Here is a 17753-nt window from a genome sequence, read left to right as displayed (position 1 = left end):
AAACTGCAGAGAGGCCAAAGGGCAAAAATACAGGGAGCAGTTGCAGCTTTTATTCTTTTCCAAAGAATACTGTCTAGAGATCTTGTTGGGAGAACTTAAAAAATGGTAAATTCTCAATGAAGTGCTCTGCTTGACACTGTTTATTTAAGTATTATCTCTTTCCAGTAAATGTGGTTGTGTGTTTACCTGCCAGATGTGCTGTAGCAGTTTCTTGCCAACCCCGTGGAGGCTGTTCAGTCACCCTTGAGACACCTCCCCATACCCAGCCACGATTTTCTAATCCCAGTTAAGCAAAATCCATTTTGGGGACATGGAGTGAGAACGCAAACTTTTTTTTTTTTTTTTCCAAGCCATTGAAGAATTGCTTTACCACACTTTGCATCATTTATCTCCTCATTTATATTCAGCTGCTGTTCTGGGATTTGCCAGACTCAAAGGTTTTTCATTTTACTATTTCTCTCCTTGTTTAAAGGAAAAAAAAAGATGTGGTAGTTGGCTGCACTTAATAATTGTCTGGGGGTAAAGTCATGGCTCCCTTAAAATTGATAGAAGAGCACTCATTGACTGTAATTAAACAGATTTCCTTTTGAAATCTGTTTTTTAATTACAAAAACAAATCTTTCCCTCTTCTTTTTTCCTTTGCCTTCTCCTCTCCACTCCACTTCATCCCCAGTCGCTTGCAAGGTGTTCAAATGCTCGAAGTTGCAATTTGTAGTAACAAGAAGAATTACTGAGAAGCAAAAACAAGAAGAAACTTTATTTCTTTCCCATGACCAGCTTATGGGACCCACAAGGATGATTCAGCCCAGCCCCTGGCCTTGCACAGACACCCCAACAATCCCAGCCTGGGCACCCCTGGCAGCGCTGTCCGAACGCTCCTGGAGCTGCGGCAGCCTCGGTGCCCATTCCCTGGGGAGCCTGGGCAGTGCCAGCACCTCTGGGGGCAGAACCTTTTCCTCATATCCCACCCAAACCTGCCCTGGCACAGCTCCAAACGTTCCCTTGGGTCCCCAGGGACAAGAGGTCAGTGCCTTTCCCTTCCCCTCCTGAGGAAGTCGTAGGTTCCTGTGAGGTCTCTCCTCTGTCCCTTCTCCAGCTGGAGAGGCCAAGTGAGCTCAGGCTACTCCTTTGGCTTCTCCTCCTGACCCTTCAGTGTTTTCATAGCCCTGCATGTTCAGCTTTCCTCACTAATTCTCGTGCCTTTTGAAGAGGAGAAACAGCCTTTCCAAACCAGTTTTTGCTGCTGGCAGTAAACACAACGTGCTAAATGCCTGTTAAATGGATGCAGGTTGTGTCTTCATCCCTGGAGCTGCTCCTCCTGGGAGGAGCTGCAAGTCCTGACTGAAGGTATTAGAGTACATGGAATCCTTGAAGATCTCACCCTAAAATGTCTCACTGAGCACTCAATTGTCCTACTGAAATTAAAAATGAATTTAGCACATGCTGGAAGTTCTGAAGCAGTTGGTGGAGTTGAAGCCTGTTTTAGAAATACGCTGTTCTGCTTCTCCAGCAAAAGCCTTTTGATGCCTCCTTTGAAGAGCTGGCTCTGGCTACACCAGGTATTTGCAGAAACCTGAGAGCAGTGTTTTCTAAATCTGTACACTGTAAATAAACCCAGTGGTTGCTTTAGCCAGCATTGTTGTGTGGCCAGCCCTGGGTTTGTGGGGCCTTTGTGAAGAGGGAATTGGATGTACAAGTTCCTCCATTGTTAGGTAACCTCAGCAACCAGCTCCTCTGACAGTGAACATGAAAGGGGCTCGTGTCTCTAGACATTGCCTTGCTGCAGTTGCGTTTCTATAACAACTTGAGGAATCATTAATAAATTTGAAACACAGCTTCTCCCCCAAAGCGTTTCTTGCAGCAGAATGGGGGCTCGTGCTGGATTTCAAAGACAGCATCGTGTCTACAATTTATTTTCAGAGTAAAATATATTTCTTTTTGAATCAGAATTGAGCCGATACACTGAATTAAAAAATCCCTGATGGCTCTAAAATTTGTCCAGTGGGTAGCTTGCTTAAACAAGTAATTATTTCTAACATTCTGTAAATTATTAACTCCTTTAAGATACGAACACATTTATCAGTTGAACTGTTCTTGTAATGTTTTCCCTGCCTATGTTATTTTTCCGCTTCTCTTGTATCTAGAGATTCAAAAATAACTGAAGATCTTTCAGGTTTATGCCCACTTATTTTTATTTTTAGGTTTTTGTATTGCTCACCTCTTAGGATTTTTCAAAGATTGCTTCTGAGAAAATTCATTAATGATGCTTTTTTGAGATACGTATTTCATGGGATTATAAAAAGCAGCTTGTGAGCCCACTTCTTACAACCAATTTGTTCTTGGGGCTGTCAGTTAATTTGTCTGTTCCTCGGTTTCTGAAATAAAACTGAGCTTATCTTGTAATGAGGTGTTTGACAACTGTTACATAGCTAACGAGAATGAGAAAGTGTAGTCACAGAAAGAGCTTCAGAAACTCCACTAACCTTGTGCATAATATAAATACATTACTTTTATTCAAAGGTTTTGCCTCTGTGACTGCCATCCTTGGGTGTGAGAAAAAAAAAGCCAGCATGTAAAAAACCAGTTTCCTAGGTTTTATTTGTTGCATTGCCACCTGTAATCTCCCCAGAAAAATTACATTAAGCTAAGTGCTCAAAGAATTTATGCATATTGCAGCATCTCCTTGCTTCATAATGCTACATCTGCTCATGGTTATCATTTACAGAAGGACCTGATTTAGGGCTCTAATAAATATTGGCCAATGCTCGTATGAACCTGACTTCCAGTTGAAGTTATTCTTCCAGTTTAATTTCTGAGATAGTAGATCTCATTGCAGGTGCGTTGGCCTCCCCAGTAATGGCAAAACTTCCTTGGTGCAAATGGAATGTTCTGAAGAGCCTGTAATTATGACAGAGGCTTGATCAATATTTATTTCCTGGAAGATCTACTGTGGCTTTCTTGGTGGAGGGCTGGTGAAGTGATTTACCTTCCGCTGAAACGCGCCGAGCGCAGCATCGTAAAACCAGATAAGACAGTTAATCTAAAAGTCCATTGTGGAATAACAAATGTTATTATTATGGCCTGTGCAGAGCAGCCCAGTGTGTTCCTAGAGAGCAGCCTGGATGATTCATGTGGTCCTTGTTTCCATTCCAGCTGTCTGGGATGAGTAATGGTGTGCTGGCCACAACATGGGATTTTCACAGCTCCTCCTCTTCGTGAAAATCTGGTGCTCCACACCAGCTCTAGCTGCTGTTATGTGAATGTCCCAAATCTCTACTTTCAGAGGACAGAAATACACAGGAGTTGCTGAGTGGAGTTGAGATTCTTCTCTTTGTTCATTCTGGCTCATTACTGAAATCAGCTCGGGATGCAGAGCCCAGCTCAGTCCAGTTGCACCTCTGTTGAATATAAAACACCGACTTGGAGCTGTCTCTTGTTTTCCCTATAATTTTCAGCCATTGACTCTGTTCTATGATGCCCTCAGGAGGTTATTAAGAAAGTAACTCATTATGGGAATCCAAAGTGTAGCGATAATCACTTGCCATAAACTGCGTAATGGAAGAATTTTATAGATTGTTAAAGCTCATTTTAACATTCTTTATTTCATCTTCTGCTTTGGGTTAATGCAAAGACATTGCAGACAAAGAAAGGATGGTTGCTGCTGGATTTGTGATCTTGGATCAGGGTGGATAGGAGTCCATGAACAGAAGCAGATGGTTCCTATTGGGCAAACAGGGTCAGGGAAATCAAATTAGTCTGCATTTGTACTCATTTTTTTGCAAAGAGTAAGAGCACCAGTCATGATTTCAAGGCCTCTAGTGTGCTTTTAGCAGATGCTTCCAATGAGAAATTCTTTCTTTTTCTGGCAGTAGGATTAATGCACAGTGCCTGCCCAGCACTCTCTGTGTGCTCCACAGTTAAAAACAGTACAAGAATAGAAAATATTGGTCATAAAACCATTTTAGCATAAGTGCACTGTCCCTCATTGTGATATTGAAGGCTTGAGGTGGTTCACTAGAAAATACAATACTTGTGTATAAACCTGCAAAGAACTGCCAAATGACAAAGGTTGGGTGGGGGCCAGGAGAAAGAGAAGGATGTTCCTTGTGATTTGGGGAAAAAAGTGACAAAATACAGGAGTCATCAAACTCTACTGAAAGATGCAATTTTGTAGATTTATTTCTTGTTTAACTCATAGGGATAAAAAGTATTTCATTTTTTTATGCTCTTTCACTTAAACATCATTACCCATAGCTCAGTTATGGGTGAAGTCCTGAGACTGATGAAAATACAAAATAATTTTGCTTATCACTGCTCAGAATTAAACCTTAAATGCAAAAGACAGGTAGAAAACCAATGTGAATTCAGGATATTTATTGGGTTAGGTTGTGTTTTATGTGATATCCACAACCTAATCCTAGCAGAGTTTCGTAGTAACCAAGTTGTTACAGAAGTTTTTGATTTAGCTTTGTTCAGGGAGAGTTGAGTCCCTGGTCCTGCAAGGTGAGAGACAATGTAAGACAATATGCAAGGAGAGTTGTTTGCTTTTATTTTTATCATATGGGTAATGTAGCCTGACATCCTGATTGATGGGACAGAGCTGTTGGGGACCTTGGAAGGAAGGAAAAGCGAGAAAAGAAATACTTGGTGTTGCAGGGAGGAGGGAGCAGCAGAAGAAAAGAGTGCTGAGATCTGGCTGCAAATGCCTCTTACCCAGACTGAGGGTTTCCCAACTCTCTGTGGATATGAGCAAGTGAAATTGCAACACTTGGACTCCAAAAAAAACCTGAAAAAAGTCATGTGCAGAGCTGGAGGTCACCTCCCAGGATGGCAGGGAGGTGCTTGGTAGGAAAAAGAAGATGTAGCAGCAGCTTTTGTTCTCTCCAAATAATACCTAGACAGAAAACATGGCAGCCCTGTTCTCCCCACTGCAGCTAAATCCTCAGAGGAGTTGGAGTCTCATTAAAACATCAAAACAATTTGTTAATTAGCTTGTCCATTCAAAAGTGTGCGCAAGGAAATAACTGGAAAAGCAGATTTAGAATTTTATGTCTAAGTAAGAGCAAGCAGTAAACTAGGTGCTGTTTTGAGCAAAACCATGGGAGAACTAGGAAAATACAGATGGAGTTGATAAACTGATTCTCAGGCAGCTCATTTAAGTGGAAAAGTTACCCCAGGGACTGGATGGGTCTTAGTTTTCCTGACTGTCAAGTGTGTGCTTCCTCTTTTTACCTGCAGTAGGGTCTGTCCTCATGTTATTTTTCTCCTTTTAATATTTAATTACTTAGTTGCTAACAATTATTTTGCTCTCTGTTTTTTTTTTCCCCACCTTGTCAGTTTGAGATGATTAATCAAATGCCTGACAGTGATCAGAGCTACTAATCTTTTCTGCTTCATCGTGGACTTTTTTTGTACCTTCTTCTCTGAAGCTAAAACATGTTTAGCTTCAGACCCGTGTGGCTGACACATTCCCTCTCCATAAGGATTCTTTATTTTGGAAGTCCACTGAGACTTCCAAATAAATTGAGTTGACCTGTGCAGCTCTGTGTTTGTCTCCTGCCTGACCCTCCCCTCCTACAGCCAGCAGACAGATTGGAGTGAATATGATTATGCAGGCAAAGCAAATCCTCTGGTTATAATTGTTTTTAATTGGTGATGCTTGACACTGGAAAGTGCCAATTCTCTATTTTTTTTTTTTCCCCAGAAATATTTTTTTCTACAGGGACTTTTGTTTGAAATGGATATCTGTGTTGTTGAGTTACTGCTAGTCATGACTAGATCCTGGCTGCTATAATTAGTAGCTAATTACAACCTTTGATTGCCTGTCTTACACCACGTTTATTCAGACACAAATGCACCTTTTCTCTGGCCCAGGTGAAACCAGTGGCTGGCGTTTTGTTATTCTGCCCTGTGCTCCTGCCCCCTGCACCAGGAGCTTTCCCTTCCATGTGCTCTGGGTAGGAAATTTGTCTCTGTCAGCAGCATTCCCTGGCTCTGCACAGCCAAGGATGTGTCTCTGTTTTATCAGGTGCTTCAGAATTAGCCCGTGTAGCGGGGGAAGTCTCAGAGGAGGAATTTGTCCAGCCATTTGGGTCAGGGATCTCTTCCCTGGGCAGGATTTTCAATCCAGCTATCACAACATTAATGCAAACACTTGCAAACTGGAAGCTGCAGCGTGCTGGAGACAAGGGGGATGTTTATTAATATACTTTGCCTGTGCAAGCTGTAGATAACAAACAACAATAACGATGCTGTGTCTGATACACAGCTGCCAGAAAACCACTTTTTTTTTTGTTTAAAAAAGATAATCTAGATAACTCCTTACAAAAAAGCCGCAAGGATTTTCAGTTTAAATTTTATGTATGTCCTATCATCCTTAGATTTGAATCACTAGTTAAATACCTGCAATTTTTTATTTTTTTTTTGTCTGTGTCACTCCTGATAGTGGTACTTGCAGGAGAGTTTTTGTACCTGAAACTTAGGAAACAGTCATTTTAATGAAAAAAAAATAGTTCTTTGCTATAATAAGATACAGTTTTGTTCTTTCTCTGCGTAGAAAGAATTATTTTCTTTTCTGTGCTGAATTATTTTCCCTTTCAAGCAGCCTCCTGTGAAGTAGAAGAAAATGTTAAGGGCTTCAGATAGCTAGAGCAAAGGCAAAGGTTGGATGGAAATCTCTGCCTTGCTGCTGCCGCCAGCGCTGACGGTGGTGCTGATATTTCCCTGGCACTTTGTTTACCAGATGGAAATATCTCATCACTGATGGCTTTTTCTCCTGTTACTCACAAAGAGGAGAATGGGACTTCATCCCTTTTAATCATGGTTAGAAAGACCAGTACAAGGAGAGTCACACAGTGGTGCTGAGCACTTATTTTTTTTGAAGACAAATGAACTTATATATGTGAAAATGAAACTTTTTTTTTTCTCACGTTATCTTAATGTTTAATCATAAGCATTGCAGCTCCCGTTTTCCCTGTCTGGTGCTTAAGGTTTTGATATGATAACTCACACTGTTCCACAAAGTTGAAAGCTCAAGGAAATGCCTGTAAGCACATATTAATGATAGAGTTTTTCTGGATTAAATTCACTTACATCGCTCCGAAAAGAGGAGATAAGTTTGAACTGCTAAATCTGCCCAGTTTCTCTCTGGTTCAATATCTTCTTTATGCCTCAGAGAGAGGAAAAGGGGGAGATGTGGCTTTATTTGAACTAAAAAGACTGTCTAGGAATGCAGGGGTGCTTGGAGTTTTCATATGAAGAGGAGCAGACTATTTTACTGAAATAACTTGACTGTTACAGGGCACAAAGTCTAAAGACTTAACTAGTTGAATGCTGAATTTACAATATTAATTTAACCTGTGCATGTTTTTGTCCTAAGTGTTGTCTTGAGTTTATTTTAAGCATTTGAATTAAGAAAGTGCTCACTAAGGACCTTACCATCATCCTTCAGAGTGAGTGCATCCTCCTAATTACCACCAAGAGAGCCCCATCAGCAACATGGTCACAGCACAAATCCCAGGGATATTTAAAGCCCTGACTCTGCTGGTTCCACATTCTATTTTATCTTTCTTGTAAGCATGGTTGTTGTGAGAAGAGAGACAGAACCATGTGGAACATCACCTCTGGATCCTTCTCTCTGTCCCAGAATGGGAGCAGGGATGCTGCCTTCCAAGCTACTGGACCACCAAATGTGCCTCAGTCATGCTGTCCCAGGTGGAAATGCTTCCAAGCAGGGAGCTGCCTTTGCTCCCACTTCAGGCTTCCAATTTGTGTAAATTGGGGTTATTTTCAGCCTGCTGAGGTATTAGCTGTAATCTGGGTAAAAGCCATTTAACTTTGGAGCCAGTATTGGGAGTACAGGATTTATTTGACTGGGAACCATCATTATGTTCAGCATTTGTAGAGTAAAATAAACCTAACAAATACTGGTTATCTTTATTTCTTGCCACTCTGTTACAAACAGTGGTGCTCTCAGCACTACACGTATTCAAAAGTTCAAAGGCTGTTTCACATTAAACAGCTTTATTCTCTGAAAATGTATTCTTGTACCATTACTGGAATCTCAGACCTCCCTGCTTGGCCATAAGTCCTCTAAGCTTCCATCACCTCTTTGCAACAACGCTTTTAATGAGACTCTGCAGTTTACATCTGGCTTTTACTACTGTGGATGTGTGACAAAATACAAAGGGTTCCTTGTTTAAGAATGAAGTCCTGGGGCTTGTAAGAAATCAGTAGGAGTTGAAAGCAACTCTAAAAAAAATTCATTTTAAATGGATTCAAGTCTGTAAGAGTGTTTCTTGTATATCAAAGACCTTAATTTCTTGTTTATGATAGGTAAAAACTGTATAGATCACTGCTCAGTATTGTTTCGTCCTTATTTCACTGCATCTATATTCTGTAAATCTATTTATCTTTATCCACAAAGAGCCAGTGGATATACACTCTCTGTTCAGGAAAGCATCTGTGTCTACACAGCACCAGGTATTGTTGTCCTTTGGAGACAGATAATGGATAATATTTGCAGTGGGAACAGAACAACCTCCTGTCTGTGGGCAGCAGGAAAAGGGCCGTGTCCTCTGGAAAGCTCCCAGGCCCTGCCAGCGAGGAGGCAGAGAGGGGCAGCTCCAGAAAGGGGTTTCCTGCTTTTCCTGATGGATCCAAGCAGCTGGAAGAGCCCTTGCTAATCCTGCAAACCAAAACCCGTGGTGTTTTGGGAAGGGGGGAGAGCAGGCGTTGCAGGGAGCAGTTTCCATCCGAACGCGACATCCGCGCGACGACTTCGGCGGCGCTCGGGAAGAGCGTCAGGGTCTCTTGTGCTGCCACCAGAAGGTGCCTGCACACAGCTCCTCCTGCAAAGAGCAGAAATACATCAGCTCCAGGCATGGTAACTTTTATAAGTCGCTGTAGCCTTGCAGAGTTCCTCTGTGTGGCGTGGCCGATCTCCGGGGCCTGGCGTGGCTGGAGGATCGCTCTGCGTCCTCGGGGCTGGAGAGCTCTCTTGGCTTCGCTGTGTTCTTGTTTTCCACCTCCTACCACTCCTTCCTGGTTTGTTTGAACTAATTCAGGATGGAAACAGTTTCTCACTGCTGTGTGTTCTGTTAACTTGGAATTTCCCCCAGACTCTGTTGCTATTTTTTTTTTCAGCTAATTTAGCCACTCTGCTCCTGGTACCTGAGCTAACATAAAGTGTGTGGGAAGTGCTGGAAATGGCAATTTGTTATTCCATGTAGGCACCTTGCTTGCTTTTGTACAGGTTCTTACAGCTGAGACCTCTAAATGATACCATATTTTTGGTAGTTTCATACAGGCTCATTACGATAAAGTCAGGTTGTGTCTTTTTCTACTTTCCTTTGGTCTCTAATTTGACTCGGTTCTCATCATTACTTACTTCATACAAAGAAATAAAAAGTGATTGAAATTAATGGCATGTGTAAAGCCATGAGAATATGGTATTAAACTAATGATACTTCAGGGAAAATAGAAAATTTGTTATTGTGAAGTTGTGTACAGTCCTACTCAGAGTATACTGAAAAGCACAAATGATAAAGCTAATCCCAGCCCAAGGTTTGAAGAAAATAACTTTTTTTAAAAAATTATTTTAAGGAATGGGCATGTTAGCCTCCTCAAGGATTTCATAAAAAAGGTTAATCTCTGAAGCAGATAAACTGATCTATGAGACTGAGTAATGAGGGAAAAAAAGCAACCTCTTGGTTGGGCCACATACACGCACTAATTTTGACTAAGATAATTTGTGAAGCTGGAAATCAAAAAAAACCCAAAAAAACAACAATGCAGGGGAGAAAATGCTATGACAAAGAATGTACCTTCACAGATGGTTTTAGTTAAAAGGTGGCCTCCAGAGCTTTTCTGTCAGTGTTGTGGGTGCCAGGAAAGCTGGGTGTCTCTTGGCTCGCTCTGCTCAGCTGAAGCCTTTGCTTTGTTTGCAGCGTGGGGCTGCTAAGGGCCCAGAGAACCATCTGTGAGGGAGCTGGGATGGGATTTCTGGGGCAGGTACGGTGCACTGCACCTGCACAGACTCCAGAATTCATCTTCAGCATAACAAACTGCTCTGCCAGTGATTCAGTGCACAGTGATGGAGAAACAATTTGTAGATGGACTTGAACGAAGCCTGAGCAAGCGAGCTTCGTGACAGAATTTCCGTGCTTGTTTTTCACCTGCAGACCTCTGATGGGCACAATTTGTAGGTTGGGCTGTGAGTTTTGCTTGGCAGCTCGTTCCTGGTGTGCTTGGCTGGGCTGTGGCCCTGCCATCCAGCGCTGCTGCCAGCCTGACCTTGGCAGGACTGGCAGTCTCCAACCCGGCTCCATCTGTGAGAGAAAGCTCTGGGAAGTCTCTCTGTGCCCACAAATGCTTAGTCTGCTCATCCCCACTTTTCTGATATTTAACAGATGAGGTCCTGCAATTTTGTTTTCTTGGAAATGACATCGTATTTCCTCTTTACTCCTGATTTACTTCTTGCATTTCTTGCCAGGAACGGAAATTCAGAAGACGTGGTTTTCTAGAGCCAAAGCAATCCCTGTGGTTTGGCATCTGAATCTATTCCAAAGCAAGAAAGGTCTACCCTCCCCTTTGGGTTTGGTCAGAATATTACAAGATCTTTCAATCCAGACAGAGAGAAACATTGTAAGAAGAGTTAACTCGAGCAGATTTTCACAAATGCAGCTCGCCCTATTCTTCTGGTGCAAGCATGGATTTTATTATGCAAATTTTTTTTGGTAATAAATGTCAGAGACTTCCAGTATGCATTAAATTTTGTACTTCATTGGTATATTTATCAGGCAGCATGTGGTGCCAAGGAAACATTTCCATCCTTTGTGGTATCTCTGTTCCTGTTGTGCCACATTCTGCAGCACTGGTGTTCTCGGGGACTTTGGTGGTACATATACTTTGTACAAAATACTGCTCACTGTGACTGAGGTTAGTGTAATCTGTCCTTAAAATTCAAGATAAGGAGTTTCAGCACCTCCAAGTCCTGAATAGTTGCTTTTGTAGCACACAGCACGATGAGAAATGGAGCTGAGCAATAGAATGCAGGAAAGATCACCAAGGTCTAAGGGAAACAAATACAAGAAAAAATGCTGTGCTGAACAAGCAGAAGCCTTTGCATTGAACAGGCACCAGAAACTTTATCTTCTGGGGGCAGATTGTGTGATCTTTGACTGGTTATTTGCTCCAGAAGCAGAGAATATTTCATCCAGGAAGGTTTCTTTCCCCTTCATTCCGTCTCATTATGTGGCCTGATTTTTTTGCCTGTTTAACCTTTCATGCTCACACAAGGTTAGAGCTTGGAGGATATTTTCTGCTGTTCCCACAAAAGCTGTGGCATGAGGGAGGTGCAGGATGCAGCTTCATCTGCTGCAGCTCCTCCGTTAATCCAAACTGCCGCAGCGGCACCCGAACTGCAGGGCCGGCTGCCAAATTGTTTTTGTCTCTTTTTTTTTTGCCTCTCCTCTCTCAGGGCTGAGCCACAGTCATCAACACACTCATGGTTTATAAATGACAGACCCCAAACACCCCCTCTGTAAGCACGTGGCAGCTCCATTGTATAAACTGTCATAAACGAGAGAAACTGAGGCACGTTCAATGTTCATGGATGTCTGACTTGGTGAAAAGAGCAATAATTAAGCCAGATTTCCCTGTCTTAAGTTATTTTTGTAGCTCCTACATGCTGGTCTGTGCAGGGTGTAACCCTTGTCATTAAGGGGTGTCTATTTTAGTGGTTTCTGAAGGACAGGTAGCTCGTGGAGCTTGGCTTTTCAGAAATGCTGGCACCAAAATCATCCGGGAACTCGTTTGGGGTGTGTGAGTTCTACAGCTGGGAAAATGAGACTTTTGGGCTGTAAAATGTTGTTCACAGCCTCCAAAGTTAAGTCATAGAATGGGTCAGGCTGGAAGGGACCCCAGTGGGTCACTGGTCCCAGCTCCCTGCCCTGGCAGGGCTGTCCCAGAGCACACGGCTTTGTGTCCAGGATTGTGTCCAGATGCCTCTGGAATATCAACAGAGGGGGACACTCCACACCCTCTCTGGGCAAACTGCTTTTCTCAGTTCCAGAAAAGTAGTTTTTCATTTCCTGCTGCTGTGGCAGTGGTAAATAATCAAGTGTTCAGTGCTTTGGTTGGAGTCAAGTGCAGTGGGGCATAAATGAGACCTTAAACCAAACCTGTCCAAAGCTAAAAGCTGAAATACAGTTCCTCCCCCTCCAGATTAATGACAGCATCAATTGAAACAAACCTGCAATGTGCATCCAGGTCAGGGCTTCTTTACTCCTGCTGTCTTCAGTGTGAGCCAAATACTCTTAAGTCTTTCCATTGCTACTTTGGGAATAGAGCAGGCTCTAATTGTCCCTGTAATGAAAAGTTGACCTCTGGACTGGTTATTTTTCTTTTACTGAATTAATTTCTTTTTGTGTTTGAACAGAGAGAAGGCTGTGGGTGCCACTAAAGTTGACTCTGTTAAATAAAGTGAACTGATATTTTAAAATAACAGAGATGATGCTTCTCTTGCACTGGGTTTTGATGTCCCCTGTAGGAACATTCTGGCACCATTGTGACTGGAAATCAGTGGAGTCTTCCCATTAACCCCTAACCAAGGTCATACAAAAAATAAATACAATAGAATATATTAGAAATAAATAGAATTTTTCATGAAGATTAATAAGGAAGAGCTATAGCTTCAGACGTTTTTATTTTTTATTTATATATTTATATATAATCATAAATATATATTTATATATTTATATATTTATATATTTATATATTTATATATTTATATAAATATAAATATATTATTTATATATTTATAATTTATTTCTTTATTAATATATTTATATCTTTATTTCTGTTCTATTTTTGTTCAGCTTGATAGAACTATTGACTACAAAGAAATTAAAATATTTTTGTCTATTCCAGCCAACTTTTTTTCCCAAAACTGCATTTTGATTGTTGGGGTTTTTTTCTTGAACCCTGACAGCATGAAGAACTTCTGTGCTAATGCATGTATAGTTTCTATAGATTAATAAAATTTGGATTATTTTTAAGTCAGCATTAGGAAAACACTCAAGATGAAATGTTTTATGAATAACAGACCTCTGTTGTGACTGTGTGACTTCTTAGTACTTTAGGTAATGTTGTTTTCATTGAGAATTCCAGGAGGCTGAGACCCATACATGTCTTTTCTGAATTTTTATTTCCAAGGAGGATTTAGAGGTCACCCACTTCCTTGGAATGTCTTCTCTTCAGCTAAATCACAAGCATTGTTCTTTGAAAAGAACAGGAGCATTAATGAGATGCTGCCTTCTTTCCAAAGAAATATGGAGCCTAGAAAGAATCTCTGTGGGGAAACCAAAGGCAACCATCTAATATTTTATGAAGAATTATTTTTCCTCCAGGGTTACTATTTCATGTTTTTATTCTAATAGATCTTGTTAAACAATGAGGCAGGTAACTCTGTCCTTACTTTTAATGACTGCTTCCAAAAAAGTGCAGCTGTTCATCAAGTTAACTGCTTAATTATAGTTCCCTAGGCCATTTACAAATATGCCCAGAAACAGTCTATCAGAATAGAGATTAATTGAAGTCTTTCTGTTGTCTGGGGAAAATTTGAAGTAATTTTGTTGTCTAGAGAGCGAGTTTCAGAAGTTTTTCTCGATTTTTCCCTGGTTTTATGAGTGAGCGCACGGGTGAGGTGTCAGGGACTCGTGTTGGGTTTCTCATGTGTGACAATCTTTTCTCCAGCTCTAGACAGTCTGCCACTGTTTCTAAAACTCCACTTTTGTTGAGGAGCTGCTCCAAAGCCTGTATCTCAGCCTTTCAATCAACCCATGGCTGTGTGTTGGCTTCCTGCTGTGGCTCAGAGGAGCAAAAGAGCTCCCACTCCAGTGATCAACAGGCTCTGATAATAAGGCAGAATGAAGAGACAGAGATTTTTCTTTGAACACCTAGCAAAAGTTGCTTCATTAAACCATCATCAACACAAAATCTGTCTGTTCAAATAGGCAGTGCCTACCTGCTAAGAGGTTGGCATCCTGAACAAGGATTTATATTTGATGTATATTCTGCTTTTCATCAGCGCCTGTGGGCTTTATGAAGTGTTTATGAACTTCTTTGCTTCTCTCCTTGTGGAAGTGCATTACCCTGCAGGCTGGAGTTCCTCAGCCATTACATCACATGCCTGTAGCCTTAGAGAAAACTGAAAGAGAACTTAAAAAATATTTTTTTCCTCTTTTGGTAGTGTATGAAGGTCCTGATCGTGCTCAGGCTCCTGTTTTGCTGAGCACTGTAAAGCTACATAACAAGAAGGTAATTTATTTCCCAGATACAATAATAAGATAAATATAAACTTAACAATAACAGGTGGAGGCAGCAGATTGAGAGAGCACAAGTTAATGATGATGTGGCTATAATTAAAGTATTAGCAGTGGTTATTTTACAACAGCTGCTTTGTTGTCTGGAGCAACCTCTGCAGCTGAAGTAACAATGATATAGGTGAGATTGTAGTTTCTAATAAAAACACCTCCAAAAGGCATTGCCATCTTGCATTAATGCCAACTCATCCTACCATTTCTGTGCACTCATTACTCATAACAATTACTGGACCTCTTCAAAATCTGGTGCAGAAGATGGATCTTACCACAGAGCATTTAATGTTGTAGTGAGATGGTGATTTGCTTCTCACCCGTGTTATTTTGGCATGTATTAATTAATTAATTTAAAAAATATTTTTTAAAAAAATTAAATATTTGTTCTTTGGAGAGAAATTTTATTAAGGTTTAAATAATTAGTTTAAGAATTGTCCATTCTCAGCCACATTCTTAGAGTCTGTAATTTTAAAAATTGATGGAGAGACCAGGTGAGTTCTCTGTGGAACCCTCACAAACAACAAGTGAAAGGTGTTGCTGAAAGACAGACATCCACTTCATTTCTCAAAAAGCCTGGGGATGTGAGACCTGATGAGGAAGAAAACCAAGCTCAATAATACAGTGACAAATGTCCCTACAAGGATATTCCAGTTTTGGCCAGAACTATGTCACTTAAGAGGGGCTGTTTTCCATTCAGGTAAATCAGCCAAAGAAAGTTAAGGCTGTTGTGGCCATAAAAACAGCAGCAGCTTTGAGACTGATGTTAACTGGATTTTCTTTCTGGTCATGCAAAAGCCACAGTAATGCTTTAGTTCAGATTTCGAAAGGCAGCAGGTGTGGGCAGCTCAGGATGAGGCACAGGACATAAGAGAGGGGAGTTCTGTGGTGCTCTCTCACTGCTGTGGTTCTCTCTGAAAATACCTGGTATGAAGTTATGACAAATAAAAGGTTTATTGTGGTAGTCCTTGCCCTCATTAAGGTCTGCCTGGGAAGCTGATACCTTGCCATTAAGGAGGCAAAGGGATCTTTCAGTGTGAAAAGCACAAAATCTTGTAAAAGCTGTTTTGTGTGTTCCCACCAGGAGGGAAATGCTTCTGTCCTCAGCCCATGGATTTGCACGTAATAAATGATTGGAATGAACACATTGTAACTGAAATATTCATCAAATCCCATCCTAAACTAGTGACAACTTCCAGCCTGGGCTAGTGGAAGGTGTCCCTGCCCATGGCAGGGGCGTGGGGTGAGGTGATCCTTAAGATTCCTCCCAACCCCAGCCATTCAGTGATTCCACGATAACTCCTGGAGCAGTGTAGGGGAGGTGGAGCTGTAAGATACCCACTCCTTAGCTTTTGCTTTGCTTCCAAGCAGTGCTGCCACAGGGATCTGCTGAAGGTGAGCTGGAGAAGCTCCTGGCATCAGTCCGAGCCAGCAGAGTCAGCAAGTGCTCATTAATCATCCTGACCTGCTCTGTCCTTGCAACTCTTCTGTGGCTTCCAGTGCTCTGAGCTGCACCTTGTCCCTCTGCAAACTGAGCTGAAGAAGCAGCTGCTCACAGAGAACTATTTCCTGGGAGAAGAACTATCTTAAGTGTCAAAATAATTTATTTTTCTTTTTCAGCTCACAGTAGAAAGATAGTATATTCAGGTCAACAATTCATTGGGAGAAATTTCTTGAAAATAAAGTCTCCTTGGCTTTGAGTGATGCAGGTTTGCAACCACTGCATTCTGCAATGTAAGCTTGCAAGATCTCAAATGTGTTGTCTTTGCTCAGCACATCACATGTATTAATAATTAAAGTTGGATTTCAAGGGACAACTGGGCTTTGATATGAAATTCCTCTGCCTCCTCCCTATTCTGTTCATTAGGGACCTTTGGAGTGAGAGAGGAAAAGGGAGAGATTTTCATTCCACTTTTGCTTTGCACAGTGAAAGGGCAGTTTTTGAACTGCAGTAACAAATTTATTTTTTCATTGGTCTTGCTGATTGGATTAGCAATACTGCTGGCTTTATTACCCCTGATTAAAGTCAGGGCACTGGGGATCTGACAAATGAATTCTGTCTGTAGTTCACCCAGCACACACTGCTTAATCCTGTTGATTGCAAGGCTTACCAAAATTGTTTAGTCACAAAGCTGGTTCTGTAAGTCGGCGAGGAGGAAAAAGGTAAATAAAAGATGACTCAGGAGGAAATGTGTTTGCAAATTATATAGACTTATATAAGCTCTACTGAAAGTCCAGAAAATCAGAGTGTTAAAAAGTTAGAGCTCTGGGAGACCTTTCAGCCCTCTGGTCCGTGCCTGTACTGATGCTGGATTATTTTCTGTGCTGTACATCTTTTAAACATTGCAGAAGGGAGATGATGTCTGAGTACTCTGCTCATGAAAATTACTCAGTGGTAAAACAAAAATAAGAGCAGCACATATTTCACTGCATTCTGTGTTCCTTGGACCTTAGACCTCCTAAATGTAGAGGAATGATTACATTATTTTGCTTCCATAAACGTTTCTTTTTCCATAAGACTGAATACAGTAATGGCTCTTTATTAAGTAATAGTGATAGAAAAATTAGCAAGCTCCTATTTTTGGTTATAATTATCTGTGTGGTTTGTGGTTTTTATTGTTCTCTAAATGCCTCATGTCTGCAGCCCTCAATTTCTGCCACAGTTTTCAGGCTGCAGCCTTGCTTGGCTCCCACCTTGTGCTCTCAAACAATTGGGCAGAATGGAGCCAGATTTTGTGGTGATCCTTCTGCATTGCCAAGGGTTTTGCAGTGCTAGGCCTGCTAGTCCCTGCTCCTGCCTTCTCCTGCTCCTTCACCACAAGAGGGTCTGTTTTGGTGGAGTTTTTCAGAGTTTTGCTCTGCCAACCTTTGGGAATCTTGAGAAGGAAAGACAGGTCCAAGCAGGAGTGGAAGAGTAAAATCTGCAGCGAGCAGTCGGGTGCTGAGAGTGCAAGTTGCTCAGCAAGGATGATGTATTCCATGACCTCTTAAGAAAAAACCTGCTCTTAAAATAGCTTCCCAAAGCCTAGAAGGGTATGAAGAGCTTCACTTTAAAGAGTGAAGTTTGGAGTCCCTGTCATTCTGCAAGTGAAGGTCATGACTGGTCATTCCTGCCTGGAGCATGTTTGTGCTCCTGGAGTGAAAACTGGGAGGTGATTGTGAGATTTTAAAGCTTTGGTTGTTGGCCCTGCTCAGGATTGAGAGTTGGCCTTGAGTTTTCAGTGTTGCTCCTTAATTCAGTACAGTAACATTGGAAATCTTCTGTTAGAAAACACTGAATTAGCTCTTGACTGTAAATGGAGGTTATATAAATGAGACAGGATAAATCAAAGCTTTCTTTTTTTTTTCTAAGGGTGTAATTTGTACTGAATAATCTTG

The 17753-nt window shown here is 41.4% G+C and overlaps 1 protein-coding gene across 1 annotated transcript in view; it reads left to right on the top strand.

Moving 5' to 3' along the window:
- LOC111933310 (uncharacterized) overlaps positions 1 to 17753 on the top strand; it is a 186863-nt gene that overhangs the window by 37001 nt on the left and 132109 nt on the right. The gene's annotated exons all lie outside the window — the stretch shown is intronic.

This window comes from Cyanistes caeruleus, chromosome 10 (assembly GCF_971803275.1).
Source record: "Cyanistes caeruleus chromosome 10, bCyaCae1.hap1.1, whole genome shotgun sequence".
NCBI lineage: Eukaryota > Metazoa > Chordata > Aves > Passeriformes > Paridae > Cyanistes > Cyanistes caeruleus.
Note: the sequence above shows the minus strand (reverse complement) of the source record. Positions and strands in the feature narration are given on the sequence as shown.